General features: G+C 44.2%; 1 pseudogene; it reads right to left on the bottom strand.

Moving 5' to 3' along the window:
* Positions 1-1,968: 1,968 nt before the first annotated feature.
* Positions 1,969-3,414, bottom strand: LOC148511397 (zinc finger MYM-type protein 1-like; annotated as a pseudogene).
* Positions 3,415-24,305: the final 20,891 nt, after the last annotated feature.

Here is a 24,305-nt window from a genome sequence, read left to right as displayed (position 1 = left end):
TTGTCTCTGCATAGTAAGCACTTGTTGTTTCTGTAGTTTAAGTAACTTGTGATTATCATCACTTGTGATGCGGGCCACCCTCATCATTTGTGACTTGGGTAAACCCTGCTTCAAAGCTGTCGGATGATGACTGGAGTACTTTAACAGTGTTTCGGCCAGTGGTTTTAGAGAATACCTCAGTAGTTATTCTGCCTTTGTGTAGTCGCACCTTTACAGCCAAAAAAATCAATGATGGACAAATGATATTTAATTTTATATGTGAACTTAATGGGCGAGTCCAACTGATTGATACTGTCAGAGGCGTCACTAGGGTTGGTGTCACCCGGTGTGGTAGCTCATGGTGTCACCCCCCCCATCCTTAGTACTGTTTTTGTACTATCACTAAATGCAATGGCAATAGTAATAAAATAAACAGCTAACGTTATATCTTTAAAATACAATATCACAGGTAAAACATTATAACATTTACATAAGTGTTATGCAAACTAAACTCAATGCCTAAATTATTTGACTCAACAGTTTCATGACTTACTGGACACAAACTTAGACTGTAAAACGGTTTTGCATTGCAATGAGGTTTTTCATGTGTTAGCCAAGATTCGGAAGGGCAACATAGGGATGAAGACATTAAGAGAAACTCTCATGAACAGCACGCCAAACCATATTAAATTTATTATATTCAGCAAAGTATATCACACAAAGTATTCATTTGCACACCTCGATAATTTAATTTGAAGTAATACCATAAAAAACATAAACAGTAACAAATACAAAAGCATTTTAGCACTTAATGAACATCTCCACAAAAAAAATCAAAACTTTCCTTTTCTGGCCTTCACAGCTGCAAACTTTTGAATCACTTCATCAAAGTCAATGCCTTTTGCCATCTCACTTTCAACTGATAGAATTGCAAGGTCTGAAAGCCTTGACTGTCCCATGGTAGATCGCAAACAGTTCTTTATAAGTTTCAGCTTTGAAAAGCTCCTCTCACATGAAGCCACAGACACACAGATCGTCAAAAATAATTTTAGACTTTGTGAAAGGTTTGGTAGAGATTCTACAAAGTCCCATTCTGCTATGAATTTCAAAATATCTAATACTACCCAATCTTTGGCTTTCTCCTGATCAATCTTTGCTGCTTTCAGGTGCCTTCTTAGCCTTGGTATTTCTATTAAAAGAGCACTTTCAGATAATTCATCATAGAAAGTGGTCAATTTTGGAATGGACACCTTTAACTGTTCATCAGTGGCAGATATAAGACTCTTCGCTTGAACAGCTTCAAACATGGCTGCTATTTTCTGGATGGCTCTTGATCTGATCTGAAGCTCAGAATGAAAGCGATCAATGCACTCAAGCATCGCCCTCCTATTTTCTTCTTGAAGAGAGAGTCCAGCATCACATGCTTGTTCCCCTGCCAACCTCTTCTTGACCCTGGCTCTTCTCTGTACTGCAATTCCATATTCTTCTGACTGTTCAATTGCATGCTCCACTAGTTGACTGCGTTCATCATGTAAAAAAAGTTTAAGCGCCTCTAACTTTGTCACCACCTTGTCAAGAGTTAAGCCCTTTGTCTGCAGGTACTGCTGTGTTAGATTAACTTCCTGAAGTACATTACACCAGAAGTATAGGTAGCACAGAAAAGTGAAATCACAGACAGCAGGCAAAAGAGTTTCTGCTGCTCCCCTTGTATCCAAATTTTCATGTAGATCACAAAGAGCTTCGATCGCCTCCACAAACTTATCAAACTTCTCCTTAACTGGTGTAACAGCAGCATGATGAGCACTCCAGCGTGTTGTTGACAGCCTTTTCACTGAGACTCCAGTATGTTCCATTAACACATCCCATTGATGGGTGGAAGCAGCAAAGAAAGAAAACATTCTTTCAAGAGTCCCAAAAAATGTCACACATGATGCATTTTCAGCAAAAGAGTGCTGACCACACAAATTAAGTGAATGGTCCACACATCCACTAAAAATAGCCTTCCTGTTCTTTTTTTTAAAGAATGGCTTGCACACCTCCATGGATTCCAGCCATAGTGGCAGCATTATCATAGCCTTGAGAGCGGCACATCATTATGTCCAGTCCATCATTTTCCAGTGTTTTAAGAATGTCAGAACTGAGGTCAGCAGCGGTTTTCCCCTTTAAAGGAAAAAATCCAAGAAATACCTCTTTTACTTCAACTTTGATATTGTTGATTTTTACATATCTGATCACTTCGGACATCTGGTCAGTATGTGATATGTCAGGTGTGCTGTCAAACATGATCCCAAAACAGTTTGCAGACTTTATGTCAATGACAAGCTTCTCCTTCACATGGTTTTCCAAGGCACTTATAAACTCATTCTGAGTGTTTGGTGCTAGATAAGAGACTGACACTTTAAGTTTACATGTGCTCTGTTTTAATCTCATAAGGTGCTCTTTCAGCACTGGATCATATTTTGACAGCATCTCAACCATCTCAAGAAAGTTCCCTTTATTTAATGAAGTTTCATCTTCCTTGTGGCCACGGAATGCTAGATTCTGCTTGGCAAGAAACAATGTTATATCAAGCAATCTGTACAAGATGTCCCTCCACTTTTTCTTCTCCATTTCCATTAAAGAAATACTTTTGGCATCAATGGTTTTGTGCAGCCTAAGTCCTGCTGCTAATGTTTTCCACTTTTCAAGGCAACATAGGTGCTCTTCGGATGTCTCATGGTTATATACTTTAGGGTTCAGTTTCCACCACATCTGAAACCCAGTCACAAATTTGGATGTCATACTTGTAGTACTAACTGCAAACAGTCGGCAGCAAAAACAGTATAATTTGTTGCTGACAACTGAGTAAATCATCCAAGACCGTAGAATTTTCTCGCCATTTGGCATCATCTTGTAAAACCACTCTTTTGAAAGCTGACGTACACCACCCTTTGCTTTTCCATCTGAATCTTGCCTTGACACTGCACTGAAAGGACCATCTTTGTTCTGGAAATAAGTACTTCCCTTTTTGATGATTTCAACCCGAAAGTGATCTGGAACTGGTATTTCCCAGAAAGAAACATCATGGAAAATTTGCAAATCTTTCTCCATAACATCACTCATCTCCGTTGCAGTATCAAGGCTAGAGTCACTTTCAGCACTTTCTTCTGCTTGACATTCTTCCATTTCCACTCCTTGTTTTTCTGCTGTAAATTCTGCAATTTCCACTTCTTGCTCTTCTGTAGAATGCATGCAATCATCAGAAGAATTAGTATTATCAATTGGAGACTGATACGGAGGAGCTGTGTCTTTTGATGAACCCTGGCCATCATCCTGTCTTTTGACAAATTGAAGCATGGATCCAGCTTGCGTTTTCAGTGCTTTTTTTCTTGTTTCTTTTGCCTTCCTTTGCTGGCATCCACTTGGCTTCTTTGCTTTATGTACACCATGCAGCATGATTGAATATCACTGCACAATGTAAAAATGCATAATAGAATTTTTTTGCAAAATTAAATAAAAATATGTAAATCTATTGTAAATAGTACAGGCAAAGAAAGGAAAACCTTGGACCATGTGATTCTGCTGTTACCCTGCCAGGTTAATTACAAGTGCAGAACACTGCATGGGGAAGTTAATTTAAATATACCCTGTTAGTCAATGAGAAAAGGTGTGTATTTTACCCCTAATAATTCAATATTGAAATCAATGCAGGGTTCAAAAACATGAAAAATTTAGAAAATTCAAACAAAACATTTTGAAAAACAAAAATAAAGTAATGTTAATATATGTATACAGATGTTTCCTCATACGCCAGGTCGCTTAAGAATCTTCTAGCATCGGGCATCTTCTTTGCTTGTTTCTAGCTAAAAATGCATCCTAGTTGCAACGTAATGTGACTAGGATGTAAAAGGAGGATTAATTTGATGCATGACACTCAGGGTAACTAGGGTAGTGTGACCAGTGCCATGGCACAGGGCACCGCAGGGCAGGGGGCGCTGTTTGGGCCTGTCAATTTTCCTGTTTATTATCATTCTCACTTGTAGCTTCCTCTTCTTTTATCCCCAGCATCTCCTGGCCTCCACTATCTCTTCCCTGGCCCCAGCATCTCCTGGCCTCCCCTATCTCTTCCCTGGCCTTTCCCCATGAGGCCATGGCCTTTTTTCAGGTGCACTATTTTATGTACCCATTTAAAAAATGGGGGGGGCACCAATGCTCTCTTATGACACTTGTATATCTGTGTGCAACTGAATCTCTGAACCTGTATATAAAGTGCAGTAGTAGCAGCTGCAGCTTTCTTCCAATACAAGCTCTGATCTGTATACTGACACAATATACAAGTGTCATATATCAAATTAATCAACACAGTCTCCTTATGCGTACTATAGTAGTCACATTGCATTGTGACTGAGACTCATTTTTAGCAAACAAAGATGCCCAACGTTAGCAGAGCTGCACTGGACCTGGCGGCTCACTCATGTCCGGCATCTCGCGCTGTATAGCATATCGAGGATAGATGTAGGAGTACACATCTATAATGATGTTAACATAAAGGACAATACACAGACCAATACCAATACCAATTAATAATTTAAAATGATCCATTTAAATATACTCCTTAGGGTAGAGACAGTGGGGGCGATTGAATTGTTTGCACCCGTGGCTGATGGCTCAGGGCAGGCGAGCAGAAATGTTCAATAAGTCGGCACTTTGGGCACCTAAATGGGAGTTTGGGCGCCCAAAGCAGGACTTAGCCGCTTTACGGGTTTAGCCCTGTCAATTTGGGCACGACATGCATGGGCGCCCAAAAACAATTGAATATCGCACCCCAATCTCCCGTCACTTTAGGCAGGAGATAGGGTGCGATAAAACAATTGAATCGTCCCCAATGACCAACCCTCCATTGACTTTTTCTACTACCTCATTCCCTCCTCATGTTAAACTCATAACAGTAAGATCATATTATAAATCAAAGTTTGATTACATGTAAAGAAATATGATCTATTATGCAGTAATACAAAATGGACCCTCTCTCCCTCCCTTATCTGCAGCCAGGTGTTTATTCAGGGCAAAAGTTTCCTTGAACCCCCCCCCACACACCACCAACCTGACCCCAAAAAATTTAGACTAGTACAATGCTTTTAACATATAAATGTGTATTATGTATTTTAAGTCACAACAATAAGCATACTATACAATATCAGTGCAAACATACTCAGACTTACAGTGCAGATTTCTTGAAGGTGAAAGCAGAAACTAGGCAGCACTCAATTCCAATAGCGTCAGGAGTGGGGTTAGGCTGTCTCCTCCAGACTGGTATGAAAACTCTCACTTTATTCTCTGAAAATATGTTTATAATAAATGAGCAACTCTAATATATGGATAATTTATAAAGCACTATTATATATGTTAAATCAATGGGCAGCAAGAGTTTCCATTTGCAGATGGACAAGCACTCGCATTACCTCTATGGAATGCCCTTTATTCAATGCCGTATTAGTGCCCCTTATGCAATCTATTATAGTTGTGCCCATTATGCAGTTCCCCCTGTAGTAGTGCCCCTTTAGGCAATGCCCCCTGTAGATGTGGCCAATATGCAATGCCCCCTGTATTAGAGCCCAGTATGCAATGCCCACTTTATTAGAGCCCCATATGCTGTACCCCCAGTAGTGCCCCTTACACAGTTCCCCCAGTAGCGCCCCTTATACTTTACCACCAGTATCGCTCCTTATGCAGTGCCTCAGTAGCGCCCCTTATTCAGTGTGCCCAGTATGCAGTGCCCCAGTAATGCCCCTTATGTTGTGCCCCCAGTAGTGCCTCTTATACAGTATCGCCAGTAGTGCCCCTTATGCAGTACCCCCAGAAGTATGCTTTATACAGTGCCTCCCCGTAGCACCCCTTATGCAGTGGCCCAGCAATGCCCCTTATGTTGTGCCCCCAGTAGTGCCTCTTATACAGTATCGCCAGTAGTGCCCCTTATGCAGTACCCCCAGAAGTATGCTTTATACAGTGCCTCCAGTAGCACCCCTTACGCAGTGGCCCAGCAATGCCCCTTGAGCTGTGACCCCCATAGTGCCCTTATACAGTGCCCCCAGGATTGCATCTCTTATGCAGTGCCCCAGCAATGCCCCTTAAGCTGTGCCCCCAGTAGTGCCCTTATACAGTGTCCCATAGCCCCCAGTAGTGCCCTTATACAGTGCCCCATGGCCTCCAGTAGTGCCCTTATACAGTGCCCAATTGCCCCCATAGTGCCCTTTTACAGTGTCCCATAGCCTCATTAGTGCCCTTATACAGTGTCCCATAGCCTCATTAGTGCCCTTATACAGTGTCCCATAGCCTCCAGTAGTGCCCTTATACAGTGTCCCATAGCCTAAGTAGTGCCCTTATACAGTGTCCCATAGCCTCATTAGTGCCCTGATACAGTGTCCCATAGCCTCATTAGTGCCCTTATACAGTGTCCCATAGCCTCCAGTAGTGCCCTTATACAGTGTCCCATAGCCTCCAGTAGTGCCCTTATACAGTGTCCCATAGCCTCATTAGTGCCCTTATACAGTGTCCCATAGCCTCCAGTAGTGCCCTCATACAGTGTCCCATAGCCTCATTATTGCCCTCATACAGTGTCCCATAGCCTCATTAGTGCCCTTATACAGTGTCCCATAGCCTCCAGTAGTGCCCTTATACAGTGTCCCATAGCCTCAGTAGTGCCCTTATACAGTGTCCCATAGCCTCATTAGTGCCCTCATACAGTGTCCCATAGCCTCATTAGTGCCCTTATACAGTGTCCCATAGCCAGGCCTCCAGTAATGCCCATATATTGTGTCCCATGGCCCCCAGTAGTGCCCTTATATTGTGTCCCATGGCCCCCTTATATTGTGTCCCATCATGGCCCCCAGTAGTGCCCTTATAAGGTGTCCCAGCATGGAACTCTAATGGTGGCCCGGCCCCCAGTAATCCCCCTTATACTGTGCCCCCCCTGTGTACTTACCTCTGGGTGTGTCCAGTTGGGGTGCGCAGCGCACTGTGCACTTGACTCCTGGCTGGCTTCCAAGTTCTTCTTTCTTGACACGCAGCGCGCTCAGGTCCGTGGTCCCTCCTCCTTCTCCAGCAGGCTGAGCGGCTCCCAGAAGGACAAGCGGAGCCGGCGTGCGCGATGACGTCATCGCGGCCGGCGTCCAGAAGCACACACAGGCACAGAGAGATCCTCTGTGCCTGTGTGTGGCTCTGGACGCCGGCCGCGGTGAATGTGCTGTGCGGCTCACCCCGGCGGCGTGCGGACCGCACCCCCCGCACCCCCCTAGTGACGCCGCTGGATACTGTCCATCCATGAAGTAAATTCTGTTTCGGAACCCTGCCAAATGATAAAGTGATCATCTATGTACCTTTTGCAAAAAAATACTTTGCCCCTTGCTCCAGAATGTTGTAATAATGAATGCTCTACAAAGTAAAATATAAAATTGTTAGCATACGACGTCGCCACATTTGACCCCATCGCACACCCAGACAATTGTAGAAAAAAATGGCCATTGTGGATGAAATAGTTGCACATTAATACTAACTCCAATAGTTGTAAAAACAAGGGAATACTTATGGGGATCTGTTCCGATACTGTCTCCAAAAAGGTCTTCATTGCAAATAGTCCCATGTCGTGCGGAATGGCAGTATACAAACTGCTAACATCCAACGTGCAGAGTAAAGCATTCTCTGGCATGGTATTAAAGTGTTGTAAGGCAAGCAAGAAGCTTGTAGTGTCTTTCAAAAAATAGGGATGTGTAAGCGGCTGTAATATGAGTCTAAAAATTGTGAGATTGGTTGGAACAAAGAGCCCCTTGCAGAAATGATGGGACGTGCTGGGGGATTTTGAGAGTCCTTATGAATTTTTGGAATAGTGTATGTCCCTGGAACTATTGGACATTCTTGTATTAGTGCCTTCAACACTTTGTCATTAAATTCATCCTTATCATTAGCTGCAAGAAGGATAGAATCCAATTCCCTCTTAAAACTGTTAGTAGGGTCAGCCTATAGTTGTTTGTATGTCCTAGTATCAGCCAGAAAGGCATTTAGATTTGTATGGTAGGTGGCTATGTCTTGGATGATAATGCCACCCCTTTGTCCGCTGGTCGAAAGACCACATCATTGTATCCGCTCATATTCTTTAGTGCTTGAAATTCACACTTGTTGAGGTTTCTCTTTTGTTGATGTGGGGCCTCAACATATTTCTCTACAGCATCATCCATGAGTCTGGAAAAAATTTTGATTGAGGCATTAGTAGATAGATACTGGGTCAAAGGAGGATCTTGAAGTTTTAGCCAAAAAAGGTCAAAATGTGTTTTCCTGTAAATTAAGTGGCTTAGGGCCGTATTCAATTAGTTTCACACCCACAATACTTTTTTTCATATGCCGGATTTTCCGCCTACATCGCGTGTTTTGCATGTGGAAAAGTATCGGGTGCGCTCCCGCTATTCGCTGTATTCAATTAGAAAGGACGTGAAAACGGCACCCGGCGAAACTGAAACAGGCAAACAGTCCTGTCAAAAATGGGGAACTCAGTCTGATACCCCCCAATAGAAGCACTAACATTGGGGATCACTATAGATGCCCCCGATTAGCCCTAATAAGTTATTTGGGCTACCTAAGTTGTGACAATAGCTGCCAATTAGTGCATTAACACAAGTGGTGAAGAATAGCATTTAGCAGGGTTTTTTTGCAGAAAATAAGTAGTCCCAGCAAATTGGGGTACAGGAAAATGGGTGCTAGCATATTTTAAAGTTGTTAAAGTGAAGTTTTAAAAAACCTAAAAAATCCACCTGCCGCAAGCACCTGCAAACTTAAAAACACCTGGGGCATCCTTGGGGACTCCCCTGAAGTCTATTTCGCTAGATTTAAGTTTGTCCTCCAACTATGGTATTTTTTATCCCCAAAATGGAAGTGCTTTTTGCGGGTGTTCTTAAGTATTTTTTTTTACTTTTATTTTTACACAGTTTACCTTTGGGGGTCTGTCCCAAGGGTGTTGGGTGGTTTCCGGATGTTTGCACCCCAAAACCCCAATTCTGCACTTCTTTTTCGACACCTATGCATAGGCGAAACTTTTTCGCTGGGTCCATTTCATTGAATTTCCGCACCGGCGAAAAGACTTTGGAATTGAACACGGGGTAAGGTTTTCGCATGGCAAAATGACGTCACCGGCGATACTTTTCCACAGAAACTGACTTTTCACACCTCATTGAATATGGCTCTTAGCCTGGAAATGTTCTTGTAAACGTAACTTCCTGGAGAACCTGTATGAGTCGAGTTTCCAATTGAAAGGTTTGTGAAGATTAGTAGGAACATATGAAAGTCCTTTGTTTAAGACACTGATCTCAGTAGGTGAGAAGTGTCTAGACAAGAGGTTGTATACCAAAATTTTCCAAATTTTTTTGAATCACGGCACCCTAGAGTATCAGCATTGTTTTCATGGCACCCCTAAGCCAAATGCTTGTTATTCAGAAATTCAGAAAAATATGTATTAAAGTAATTTGCACTTACTTGTCATCCTTAGGTTCAGTTACGGACAAAAATCTATATGGAAATATTGCGCACTAGACCTGAGTTAATTGGTGCTGGGTGAGCTGCACTGATAGAAGGGTGTCTGACCTTCTGAGGATAAAGAATAAACTAACTGTACTAGCAATTTGTAAAAAAATTGCAAATACAATGCGCTCACAACCCCTGTTAACAGGGGTTCTGAGCGCATTGTATTTGTATTTGCAAATTATTTACAGATTGCTAGTATAGTTAGTTCATTAGGTTCAGTTATGTGGTGGTGAACAGGTTTGCGCTTCTGTTTGTCCACATACTTACATTACATTGACAATAAATAATTTTATTTTGTGCTAGACCACCAACCTGAGGCACCCCTGCAAGTGTCCTGAGGTACTCTAGGGTGCCTAGGCACACAGTTTGGGAACCACTGTTGTATACTATTTCTTCTTCCCTGTTGGAGGCTTTTTTGTTCCTTTCTGTTTGTCCATCTGTCCTCGTATACTTTCTCTTGGAGACTCTACCTGAGCCTGTGTGGTCATTCCTAAAGGGAGAATTTTTGGACGAGTCGACTCATCCGATTCAATTGCAGCAAAATCACTGTCGCAGTTAGAAGAATAATGCAACTGGGCCCCCTCTCTCTTCTGACACCACGTGCCCCTGTTGTTTTGCATTTGTGATCTTTGGGGTTCAGTTCTGGTCAGTCAGCAGTTTACTTTATTATTCTCATAGTCCTGCTGGACAATCTTCAGTTTGTTCTTTTTGAACTTAATCAACTCCTAGGTGACGGTGCTCTTTGTTGAAACAGCTGATTCATTCACCTCACTTCCGGGGGTGGTTCCTTCTGAGCCACGGGTGCTGGACACGCTGTGGGATGCGAGCTGTCTTCTTTCTGTATAGGTAAGTCATGTATTGTCTCTTTTTTATACCTTGAGCCGGTGGGATCTGAAACATCGGTGAAACTTTTTCTGCATAAGTCCCGGATTGTCGCCTCAGTCTGTACTAGGATTGACTACTGTTTTTTTTTCTCTCTCTCTCTCATATATGTTTACAGTATTTCACATATATTCTGTACAGCATCAGTGTGGTCTATTTACTAGACATGTATGTATGCGTTGGCACAGTGGTTAGTTTGGAATAAAATTTCTGTCAGTTTATCTGCACAGAATGTGTTCCCTGACGAAGCACCTCCACTCCAGCCACCAAGCGGTATAATGTAGGTCTGAAATATGCTGCAACCAGGCTGGTCTACTCTCTGACAACCTCTCGGTGACCAGGTGAGATTACAGGTAAGGTTTCACCTCTATATGTGGAGCAGTCCTTCATTTCGTCCTCACTAAGAACCTTCTCTTGGTTTGGAACCTCTGTAAGTGCTCATCAATTTCTGTATCAAAGTGTAGACACTGGTTTGGTTGTCATAGACATCTTGTGGGGAGTACCTTGCATCCTGCCCTTCTCCCGAGGGTCAGTACAATCTGGGATCATTAAACCGCTCTTTACATAGATTCCTGGGGCGTCAGGTTACCGTTCTTATGCACAACGGGGAAAACATAGTACACTGAACCTTCCCATGGCCAAACCGCCCTTTCCACAAGGGAGGATGAGACTCTTTGGATGTACATCAGCTATCAATCTAACATCAGTGAGGGGACGATCTCTCCTTTTGGATTAATCTACCAGATTGGTGTCAGTCCTGTGGGTTCTGTCAGATATTCCTTTGTTGGCAGTGTATTCCTCCCTATCCCTGAATCTCCAATTTAGTAGGTATAGGGACACATGGTCTACTAGGTTAATGTGCCTGGTACTGCTTGTCCCAGTTTCCAACTGCTCCTGGTTTTCTTTGATGTCAGGTCTTCCATTCTTTTCATATTCTACAGTCATTGTTGAGGACATTCCTTATTGGCTTTCAGTTGTCCTTAGAGTTCACCACGTTTGGTTTCCCAACGGAGTTCCTAGAGTTTGGTCTGTTGGAGCTTTGAGACCATAAGTGTAGACTGTGCTATGATGCACACCTGTCATTCAGCCTCAGGCAGGAGTAGCACAGGCTTCAGTTGTATTCTTCAAGTCTCTCTCTTGCATATAGAAGAATTCTGAAAAACCATAAGTATGCTGTCTGACGACAATGTCTTTTGCTGTTACCATGCAAAGGATTGGTACTTCAGACTTTTTATCCATAATAATTTCATAAATAGCTCAGTGGTAGGGCTCTGCCTGGCAGTCCTCAGACCCAGGTTCAGATGCAGGGGCTCCTTAACTTATCCTTCTGGCTTCGGAGCCATCCTTCTGATGGCTCTATTTTGTCTGCCCTGAGTTGTTCTTCTTGTGTTCTATAACTGATCATAGAACCTTGGTGGTTGTTACCACGACGGCTGGTTTTTGTTTTCTCTAATAGGAATAGGTTGGGTACCCTAGGTTCCCCCAATTTTCCGTCTGGATGGCTATGATGCTATCAAATCCCTGCAACAGGGTTTATTCCCATCTATGCTTCAGCATACATAAAGGGTGGCATCTGCGCACTCTCGTGCCTTGCTATTCTCTGTTCGCTTGTGTGAGTTCCATCATTTTCTCATCTCCATTCTTCTGGCTGTCCTTTTTCACTGTTCGCCCTCTTGGAGAATCTGCTGCTCTTGCTTGGGCTTGCTCAGGCTTCAAAAGACTGCCCTATCCAATGTCTTATACTGGTTAGGCCTGCTTCTTCCGTCTCCAATTTGTTCTCTTGTTTTTCAGATGACAGGGTTGTTTTTCTTCCAGGATGTCGCGGTCAGGTTTGGTCCTTGATCTGGTCTTTCTCCTTCTCTCTTAGGCTGGATAGATTTTACACTCAGCCAGTTGTTGGACCACGCTGGTGGCTGACTTTCACGTCATTTCACTCTGGGTACTTCCGTTGCCAGCTGTGTAGGCCGCATCCTGTTGGGTAAAGGTTTTCTACAGCCTCTTATTCTGATTAGGGGTGAGCGGGTTCGGTTTTACTCGGATTTACTCGGTTCTTATCGCCACTTTACCGCAAATTCGGATTTATTATATTGGCTATCCAAAACACATGATAGGCGATAGCCAATAAAATGCCGTTTAAAGATCCGAGTAAATCCGAGTAAAACCGAACCCGCTCACCCCTAATTCTGATACTACTTTAGTTCTCATATAATTTTTGTTGTACTTAGTCGCATTCCAGCTAGGGCTGATTTGCTGTTGAGGCTCCCTTTTTAGGTGGTTATCTTTTTCCTTACAGGAGTTTTTTCAACTCAGGACAAGGTTTCCTAATTTTTTGTTCATGCTCTGCATTCGGTAGGGATTTAGCGGGTGGCTGGTGTGGTGCATCAGCTTTTTAGCTTGCAGCGTGATTCTTAGTTACCTGTTGTCCTTGAATTCCATTTTCCTTATTGATGGTTGTGGTTCCTGTATTAGTACCACTATCTCAACCTCTGGTGGTTGACTTGGCAGGTCCACAGCGCCTTCCCACCCAGGAGGGGTCAGCTTTGGGACGTACCCAGTGTAATAGCTCCAGTGTCCCCTAGTGGATGAAGGAAAAAACAGGATTTTGGTACTTACTGATAAATCCATTTCTCTGATTCCACAAGGGACACTGAACGCCCGGCCAGCACTGCTGTACCTGCCTAGGTTTTTTATTTTTTCTTGTTTTTGCTTTCTTGACTGCAGTTTCTTCTCGTCGGGATACTTCTTCTGTTCCTCTATTTCTGCCCTTCGGTCATCTTTTCAATTGGTTCCTCCTTTTCTGGGGTTGTTCTTCTCTATATCTGCTCTCTGTATCCTCTCGGCTCTGTTATCTAAACTGGGCTTGGGAGGGGTATAGGGGGGAGGAGCCAGCTACTCTTCTTGAAATGTAAAGTGCCAGGCTTGAATCTCACATCTGTCTATACCAGTGTACTAGCTCCAGTGTCCCTTGTGGAATCAGAGAAATGGATTTATCGGTAAGTGCCAAAGTCCTGTTTTCCCAAACTCCTCACAGAATCACAGGTGAAATAATTAGCTTCACCTGCGGATCTTTTACAATGAGTCAGCCAGTAAAGAAAACACCTGTGCACCAACTAGGAAAAATGAAAACCTTGCACTGTTAGTGCTCCCTGAGGAATATGTTTGGGAAACACTGATCTATATCATTCGACAGAATTATGGTGTTATTCAGTGTAAACACTATTTTGTGAGAGGGACTGTGAAATGCAACCACAGGTGCAATTCCTGTGAGCTAGCCCATATTATTAAAGCAGCAATAATATAAAATACAAAACTAGGTTGGTTTAGCATTTTAAATTATTTTTGTTCTAAAAATATGGGTTAATTCACTGGAATCATATGCATGCCTGCATCTCATTAAATTTTCCTTTTTCATTTACTTCTGCTTTAAGCATATGGGCTACATTTTGCAGACTATCACATATGGCTATATACCTTTTTTGTGCTACAAGAAAAACTATCCCGCACCAGAATTTTATGAGGGCTGATTGAAAAGTATTGAGACCGATTTTTTTTTATTCAGAATCAGGTGACTCCACAGGATCTGAACACTTTTCTTTTTCAAAGTAGCATTCTTCACTTTCAATAATTTTTTTGCAGCATTTCAACAACAATTCAAAGACGTGCAGTAGTCTGTTTTGTGACATCACAGTTAGCGTTGCAGCTGTGGCATTTTTCACGTCATCATCTGTTGAGAATTTCTTTCCGCGCAGTTGTTTTTTCAGGGTTGGGAATGCCCAGAAATCACAGGGCGCTAAGTCCGGGTTATATGGAGGGTGTTCCAGTGCTGTGCTATTAATTTCAGTCAGTGCTGCCAATACAACAGCAGCAACATTTGTTCGGGCATTGTCTTGGATCAAAACCACTGTTTCTTCAGCAAATGTGGTCTTCTCTTCCTCATGGCTCCATGCAAATGGCTTTTCAGGACGTCGGCATAGTAGTCACCATTAATTGTCTGTCCACGGGGAACCCAGTGCTGTAGGATCATACCATGCACATCAAAGAATAGCAGAAGCATGACTTTACACGCCGTAAGTTTTGGGCGGAAGTAAATTTGTTTATTTCCATACACTGGACTGTTTGGATTCTGGATCATAATGACGAATCCACGATTCGTCACACATTACAATTGATGTCAGGAAATTGGGTTTCCTCTCCGACATTTGAACGGTTTTCTTGCATGATTCAACTCGTCGCATTTGTTCTTCTGTGAGATTTCTGGGTACTTACCGGGCACACACGTGATGCATTTTCAGTTTCTTTGTTACAATATGCTGAACCCGTTCGAATGAGATGCCAAGTGAAATCAAAAGTTTGCGTCAAGTTAACATTCTGTCATTTTGCAACATATCTGCAGCTTTGGAAATGTTGACATCTGTGGTGGATGGACTCCCAGAACGTGCTTCATTACTCACTTGTATATTACTCTCTTTGAAGTGCTTCCACAACCGAAATACTGCAGCACGCTAATTGTTTATTCACCGTATGCTTGCCGTAACATTTCATGAGTTTCATTTCCACTTTTTCCAAGTTATATTTATATTAACATTATATTATTGTTCTCAATATTACTCACATAGGATTTTTTATGTCTATCATGCATGTTTTTACTACTTGCAGTGTTAATTACAGTTCGTCACCACTATTGCTAATTGTAGTGGCAAGTAACCCCTGCAATTTCCACAGAAATTTTCTACGCAGTTGATATTCAAAAGACAGCCAAGATCTCAAATCCCAAAACCTCTGCATTGGTGGTAATATAAGATATCATATTATTCCTCACTGTAGTAAGTAAATAATAGTGACGGCTACTAATGAATCTCGCTGCATGCATTCAATAAAAAGGAGCCGTAGTCCTTCCTTTCTATTCATGGCTGTGATCTCTTAAGAAATCATGTTAGCTGCGTTTTAGAATATTCACACAACCCTTGCATAGTGATATTGGGCTCTATTTATTAACATTATTTTTACTAAAATAAAGTGAAAAAGGGTGTTTTCACACCCTTTTCACATTATTTTAGTTTCACCTGTAGTTACTATAGGGCAATTGGAGTAGCATTAGTAAAATTCTACTCCAACCCCTAATTATCACTTATTTTTAGTAAAGCAGATCGTATTTCCCATAATTGTAATGGGAAATGTGATCCGACCATAGTTACTAAAAATAAATTGTAAAAAAATACCGGGGGAAGCCCTGTGATAATAACGCCACCTGGAGGTGGCGTTATCCAGGGTCTCCCCCGGTTACCGGGGTCCTACTCTGCTCTAACGGGGAGAGCAGAGGCGGGAGCCGGTACCAGTAATCAGCTATGTGGTCTAAATAGACCGCAAGCTGATTGCTGTAAAAAAAAGAAAAAAAAAATGAAACATTTTTTTTTACTTACCTGAATCCAGGGACCGGTGATCGGGCCTCCGGATGCTGGCTCCTCTCCGGTCAGCTGGTCTCCCACAGTGCACTGCTGCCCGGGCATCAGGTGATCGGGCCCCAGTGCAGTATGGGAGATCACCTGATCGGGAAGCCCGGAGAAGATCACCGGAGGCCAGGAGGATACATGTAAGTGTAATGAAGGGAGGGGGGGGTTTGCGGGGGGGGGGTCGTCGCGGGGTTCCGCGATTGTGGGGGCGGGGCTTAGCGCTGGGGGCGGGGCTTAGCATCGTGGGGGGGTAGCAGCGACGGTGGGTCGGCGCATGTGCGGGCTCTTAGTCGCGGTATTTTTTCCGAAAATACCGCGACTAGAGTGCGGATGGCATCCGCAGGGACAGAGCTTTATCGCAAGCTCTGTCCCTGCAAGGGATTTATAGTAAATCCCTGTGATATTGCCTGAATTCACTCGGTAATATCACACTACAATCTGCATTCAATATGCGGATTGTAGTAAATAGAGCCCATTGTCCCTTTCTAGTTTCTCACAGCATTCAGTATATAGTGAAAGCAGCTGCTATTCCTAATAATGTGTCTCACTGCATGTGACCGTTGCTTGTCATTTATAGCTTCTCCGTATTAATGGTATCACAATATAGCAAGCATCTTCCTCAAGACCTCATATTTAAAGCACAATTTTTTCAATACTTATAACATATTCAGCTTCAACAGCATAGCAAACGCCAACGCACATTTTGCTTATGCTTTATCACGGCATATGACCCGATTGTATTCAGGCACCTCATTTTAAACGTTTCTCATCCAATTGACTGTTCAAGACTCAACTAGTCAATTAAGGAGCTAGTTCACGCGTAACTTATTTCATATTGGAATGGTTATACATTGAAATAGGAACATGCAGGCTTAAGTAAATTCTATTTGGATCATCATAAAACATGTTTTTCATTACTAATTCAAGGTACTCATCCATAGCAAAATAATGTATTTCCAATCATATTACAAACCTGAAAAATAGAAGGGGTCCATTATCTATATTTTAGTAATAATGAATATAATTTAAACTAGGGAATTAGTTAATTAGTTTAGTACTCAATACAGACAAAATGAAATGGTATTACATTAGCTTAATTTTGCAAGATTCCGGTCAGTAGAGATGGGATACAGTCAAAATGCTGACAGCCGGGAAGCCGCCTGACTAAATCCCGGAGTCTAAATACAGACGTGGGACTAAAGACAGGCATCAAAATCCCGACACCAGAAACTAGACAGACAGTGTCAGGTTGTGGCCTAGGATCGGCTGTTACTCACCTCAGCGCCGCTTCCGCTCATCTCTAGAGAAGTCAGATTTCAGGTGCGGTGGCAAGTGATCAGAGCCGGATTTAGACGTCATGGGGCCCTAGGCAAGATACTGGTTTGGGGCCCCCCTCCCTCAAACAATCCTGTGTATAAATTACAGTAGGTGTCGCTGGAGCAAGATACACATGTCATATTATATACACGTCATTAAATTATATATCTTGCTCCAGCGACACCTACTGTAATATATGCACAGTTATGATTACAGTGTTACTGGATCACTAATATATATATATATATATATATATATATATATATATATATACCATCCTGTAATAAATATGTGTATGTATGGAAGGGGTGTGCATCTTTTATATAATGTGTGTGTATATGTACAGTATATGGGGATAGGCGTGACAGGAGGAAAGGGGAACGAACAGAGTTGGACAGGAGAAAAGGGAGAGGAACAGAGGTAGAGGAGAGGAAGGGGAGACAAACAGGTGGACTGGAGGAGAGTGGGACAAACAGGGAGATAGGAAGAAAGGGGAAGAACAGAGAGATACATATGTAAATCTAAATATACATATGCATACAGAGAGAGAGAGAGAGAGAGAGCTGTATTTAGCACTATAAGTAAGAACATCCTTAAGTAAGTTAAACTTACCCAGACTGCCATCTCTGTCTGTGCTGGTTATTTTGCTGCTCCTGATGTCATAGGCAGAAGACCAGTATCCAGTGTAAACCCCCCATTGATCTCACTTGGGGGGTGGAATGAGTCAGGGGAGTGTAAGTCTCCCATGGGGTTCCAACATCAGAGGGGAGGTAGAGTTGGATGCTAATTGCAACCAACGCACAGGGTGGGTAGTTCGTCGGAGGATGGCTACACTGGGGGGGGGCGCTGCAACAGAGGAGGCTGTCCAGCACTCAATGTGACTGCAGGGGCTGTTGGGAGTGGGCTGACAAGATCAGCGCATGCTACGGGGAGGACGGCCGGGCTTCAATGCAGGGGGGGGCTGCAATGGTGGAAGCTGACTTCAGCAGCGCTGGGTGCGGGGAAGGGGGGTTTGGTTTGAGTGGGCTGATTAGATCGGTTCATCCTGCGGGGAGGAGAGGTCTGTCTATACTCACTGCGGGCAGGGGGAGGGGGTTTGGGAGGAGGAGACTGTCTCTGGCTGAACTCACTGACTGTCGGGTTGATTGGAGTTGAGGAGCAGGAAGTGGACTGGAGCCGCGCTGCAGTGATGACAGTGGTTCCCCAGGCCCTGGCTGCAACTCTGCCTCTGAGTCTTCCTCCCCCCGCATAGAGGCAAGGCACAGCCTGTGCTGCTGCTATATATACTGCCACTGTGTGTGTCATCTTCTCGCCAATGTCAGCAGGAGCAGTTCAATCACAGTGCAGAAGGTTATCTCCAGATTTTGGGAGGCCTGGGCCACGGGCACCTTAGAACCCAATGGGCCCTAGGCGGTCGCCTAGGTTTGCTAATGATAAATCCGGCCCTGCAAGTGATGCGCTGAGGATTATACCTGGGGTCTGCTAGGTTACCGTCATGGATGCAGCCATTAGAGTCTGTTTTCACCTGACTAACCTTTACCCAATGGTAGTGTGACACCCATGAAACGGACACCCCTAGGACTGTGAGGGGTTAATACCACCTTGGGCAAGGAAGGAGTTAATACATATCTCCCCAGCACGTGTGAAGCAAGGGGACAGCTGGTGCTGATTGGATGAGCCTGTCCTGTCTCTCAAGTGGTGGGTGTGGTCAGGTGCCCACGAAGAAGAGGGTGAATTATAGAGGGCGTGCCAGGAGCTGAGGAGAAGTGTGGCGTGCAGCACGAGGACAGCGGGCAGAGACCGCCAAGCTGCAAAGCTCTAGTGTAGTGTGGAGCAGCCGAGCCGGGAGCGTGGACGCCGGGGACCCGCGGAAGATAGACCGGGTCAGGTGAGCCACAGTTGGGACCAAGAGCAGCACTCCATTAAAGCGTCCAGCGCAGCAGCAAGAATCGCTCGTGGAGGTACACAGCCACAGTGGCAACACGCAGTATAGGGTAATCATCCTCCCTGCCCAATACCACAGCAGCAGCTATCATAGGGTAATTTCAAAGCACCCTCATTTCGGTTAAACTACTTATAAGAGAAGGAGCTGTCCTATTGCGATTTATAACTTTTTCTGCCAACCACAAGATGGCCGCAGGCCAACAGCAACACTTGCTTTGAGTTGCCATGCTGCCAACCACAAGATGGCCACCGATTAACTGCAGTATAGACATACAGCTCCAGCAGTGGAAAAGTTACATAGCCTTGCACCAGAGGTAACTACAGGAGTGGTGAGTGGAAGACTGATTGCACCACAGGCAGAGCTGCACTGACACTCAGTATTAGTGGACTTTCTCATACCTTGTTGCAAATAGCAGAACCTCAGTGTTACTTTCACTTTCATGATATAGGAGTTACCTGCTTCACTGCCCAAGCTTACCACTATTTACCCTGCATGCTTTCCGGATCACACCAAGACTGTCCTATTTCATAGCACAGTGATTCTTTGATACTTGAAAGCTGGAATACACTACTTAAAGGAGATAATATAGCCCATCAACCCAGGATAGAACTGCAGGACACTTTACAGTAACAGTTGTCTAGGAATATTGAATAACCTTCTGATTGGCTGAGAATTGAATGTGCCTATAGAGAGAAAAGTGGATTAACATTCAGTGATTGAATTGCTGTACTGTGTACAGGACTTCCATATACACATTGGCGATTCTTCCCTCCCAGATTTAATACTAACAAACGCTACACTAAGTGGGACTAGTACCATGGTCAACTTAAACTGATCTATAAGAGCTCCACCAGCTGCAGCAGCGAAGACGGGTAGGAATACAGTGTTTTGTGTTTAAGGTCATCTGGACATTGAAATTGTTAGCTATTTTAGTACTGTCATCATTGTTGAATTGTTTTCTTGTAGTATGCAACCGTTTCAGATAAGAATGTATGCTCAATACTGAATTTAACTGTGAATAGTAACGTAAAAGTTGTCTTACATTGTATGGTCATACTGCCGAAGTATTATTACATCAATCCATATGGTGCCGTGCAAATGCCATTGTTTTTATGTGTAATCTCATTATTGATGTTTTTCCCACTGAAGCAATACAAAGGCTGCCTCATTGAATGCGGAGTGTTATTTATGCAAGTGCCCTGCCGACTCTCTAATAAATGTGTTCACAAAATAAAAACCACAAGCTGCCCTCGTCACCCCTTCATGTGCTTCCATTACTCTCATCTCTCTGTAAGTCGAGTGAAGATTGAACCACAACACACAAGGTAAACTCTTTACTTACCACATAAAGTCAAGGTTACCACAGTAGCATTGATTGCTGTCAGCTGACAGTGTCCTCCAGTGGACTACTACCTTAGGGTATATAACCGGGCTATGAACAACAGGAAGTTGCCTGTACAAAGTCGTTATTTCCAGTGTAAACTTGCTGTTGCAGCGTTCCAGGTTCCAAGATCTGTTCCTTCTAGTGACTTCCACAGTGTGTGCTCAGAACGTCTTCTGAGTACAGTCTGTTAGAGTCATCTTCTGTGCTAAGCTCTGCGACTGAATCCTCAGCATGTGTACTTGTACCATGTTGTCACACCGGTCTTCTGTGTCAGTGCAGTGTCTGAAGCCACATTGTGCATACTTAGGGCCTGACTCAGACCTGCTCGCGAGCACATAGCGCTTGAAAGCGGGTTGATGGCCGGGCAGTGCACACGCGTGAGCCCCGGAGCGAATGAGAACTTCACTCGCTCGGGGCTCGCAGCAAAACGGGGCGGCTGTCAATGTTGATCGACAGCTCGCCCCATTTTGTAGGCGGGCCGGGGGGTGGCTGGCCAAACGTAGGTGTTCCCGAAGAAACATCTGCCATTTGGGGGCGGCCCTACTGACATCACACGTGATGTCAGTAGTGAACTTCCTGCTCTATTAGAGCAGGAAGTTCACTGGGGCTTGCGGTGGACAAGACCCTACAACAAGGGTCTCGTTGCAAGCCCAATGGTCGCGACCATCGCAACCATCGCCAGGCCACCCGCTAAAGCTTAGCGAGCGGCCTGGAGGCCGGTAAAAAAGAAACTGGCCCACCCTGATTCAGAGCTATTTGCGAGTACATCATCCAAGTACCAGCTCATAATACCAATCTCCTGTGTCAGTTCTGAAGCCACAGTGTGCGCACTTAGTACATCACCCAAGTACCATCTACTATCATTCTCCAGTGCCAGCTCTGCGTATGAGGCCATCAAGTGTGTACATAGGGCCTGATTCAGACCCGGACGCTTAGTTGCGCTCGCTCGCTCTGAGCGTTGGTCGTCCATCTGCGCATGCGTATAAGTCGCAGTGTGCGTGAGCAAACTAGTACAAGCGCTCGGATTTTGCTCGCTCGCCCTGAAAAGACTGCCCAGTGGAATGAGTAACAGATAGCGCTGTTTGTGGGTGGTAACAGGGGATGGTGCTTGTGAACGGGGGAGTGGATGTGCGAATGCAGGCGTGCCCGACCATAAGAAAGGAGTTTAATGGGTGTGCATAATTTGCAAAGTAGCATCATTAAACATGTGACTTGGATGATTTTTCCCTGAACTGCTCGCACTGCTTGCGGGAGGCTAGGTCTACCTTAAGTGCTGCGAGCAGCTCCGATGGTCCCGAATAATCCTACATTATCCGGAGATGACGTTTGTTGCAAGTAGCAAGGGGGCGTCTTTAAACACTTCCGAGCGCAATAAGCCCCTCGCCCGCTAAGACATAGAGGCGCCCTTACACCGTAAAGAGTGAGCGCATGCTTTGCAAAGATGGCCCCTTTTCATGAGCGAGCGCCCGCAAATAGCGGCCGGGTTTGAATCAGGCCCTTAGTACATTATCCAAGTACTTTATCCTAGTGCTAATCTCCTGTGCCAGCATTGCGACTGGAACCACTAAGGGGGGTATTCAATTAGGCTGCGAAAAGTCGGAATCAGCAATAATTTAACGCCGATGATGTCATTTTTGCCTATTTCAATTATCCCCGTATTCAATTTCAAAGACTTCGCAGGTTCGAAAAGTCTTTGAAAAAAAAACGGGGATAACTTTTCACCATGTTTTACATAGCGAAAAAAGTGCAGAATTGGGGTTTAGGGGGTGCAGGCTTAAAGAAATAGCCTGCACCTCTGGGAATGTCATTTAAAAATAAATTATTTCAAAAAAAGTTTAAAAAAAAAAAAAAATTAATTAAATTTGGGGTGAAAAAAAAGAAGGGAAAACAGTGTTTAAAAATAGAGAAATAGGTTCAGGGCTACTCTGCAAGTATGCGACAGGTGTTTTCTAGAATAGGCTATTAGAATAGGCAGGTGCATTTTTGCAGTATTTAAAAAAAATGACTTTAGGGACTTAAAAATATGCTAGTACCCATTTTCATGTACCCCAAATTTGATGGGACCACTAAAAAAAATGAAAAAAAAAAAACCTAAGTGCTCTTCTGCATCACTTCTTCAATGTTAGGAAAAAAACACCTGCCGCGGCTATTTAAAAACCCGACTTTCTTCTGCAAGCAAAAACGGGGGTACCCATAGTGATCCCCCATGTCTGGACATCTTTAGGGGGGTCCCAGGCACATTTCCCGAAAATTCCCGTTTTTTTTGTGGATCCCAATTCGGCTGGTCCCATTTTCGCTCATTTTAAATTGAATAGAGGGATAAAGCGGGCACGTGCCAGATACTTTATCCCCGGAAAAGCTCCGATGTGGAGCGAAAAGTCCAGCATGGGAGGGTTAGGTTTATGGTGTGGGGAGAGGGGATTAGGTTTAGGCACCCCAAGGGGGAGGTTAGGGTTAGGCAAGAAGAAGAACAACAACCTCAAGTTCATCCTATTCTAGATCTTCTGGTCTTTGCTCACACACAGTTGCTTCCTCCTCCTTCCCCGCCTCCTCCTCCTGGCAAGATCTTTTGATCAGTTGCATAGGAACCTAATAACTTGGGCTCATGCCTCCTTGTTTGCTGGTCACTCGGGCATCCTCAAGACGTTTAACTACTGGTGGTCCACTATGCAAGAAGACGTCCGTGATTTTATTGCCTCCTCTGCCAAGTGTACCCAGCATAAATCCATTTGCAATAAAGCCGTTGGCCCTTTGCATCCTTTGCCTATTCCTGATGTTCCTTGGACTCATCTGTCAATGGATTTTATCTCTGAGTTGCCACCCTTCAAGGGATATAATACTATCTGGGTGGTAGTGGACCGATATTCAAAAATGGCCCATTTTATTCCCTTGGTGGGACTTCCTTCTGCTCCACAGTTGGCCAAAATGTTTATTAGTGACATCTTCTGACTTCATGTACTACCCAAGGAGATAGTGTCGGACTGAGGTGTGCAATATGTGGCCAAATTCTGGAGGGATTTATGTGCCTCTTGTAGAATTAAATTAAAGTTTTCCTCCGCCTATCACTGATAGACAAACAGCCAAACTAAGAGGCTGAATCAGGAATTGAAGACATTTCTGAGACTTTTTATTTCTTCTTCTCAAGAAGACTGGCTCGATTTATTGATATGGGTAGAGTTTGCCCACAACTTTAGGTATCATTCTTCAAATGCTACTCCATTTTTTGCAGTATATGGAAGACATCCACGCGAAGCTAAGTCAGGCAGTGTTAGCACTTAGCCACGGGGGGAGGGAAGGGTTAGGTTTAGGGACCCCCGCGGGGACTTAGGGTTAGGCAACACCCCAGGAGGGTTAGGTTTAGGGACCCCCGGGGGGACTTAGGGTTAGGCACCACGCCAAGAGGGTTAGGTTTAGGGTGCAGGGAGGGGTGGTTAGGTTTAGGCACCCCTGGGGGGAGGTTATGGTTAGGCACTACCGGGGAGGGGGAGGTTAGGGTTAGTCACCACTAAGGGAGGGCTAGGGTTAGAGGGGGAGAGGGGAGGGTTAGGGGTTAGGGTACTTACCAGCCCCAGTTGGGATCTTCAGTGTCCTGGCTTGCGGCATCAGGATTTAGTGAGACGGCTTCCCGGCCGTAGGCATTTCATTCCCAACCCTATATATTTATATATATTCCATAGGGAATCGGTATGGAATCCCGGCTTCCGCATGGCTGGCAGTTTGATTCCCGGCAGCGGCAACCCGACAGATTAGCAGAGCCCGGCAGCAGAAGCCCGACAGTGCTGGAAATCCCGATCGTCCCTAA

The sequence above is a fragment of the Taudactylus pleione genome, unplaced genomic scaffold (genome assembly GCF_031769625.1).
Source record: "Taudactylus pleione unplaced genomic scaffold, aTauple2 ptg000309l, whole genome shotgun sequence".
Classification (NCBI taxonomy): domain Eukaryota; kingdom Metazoa; phylum Chordata; class Amphibia; order Anura; family Myobatrachidae; genus Taudactylus; species Taudactylus pleione.
This window is presented reverse-complemented; position numbering and strand designations above follow the sequence as displayed.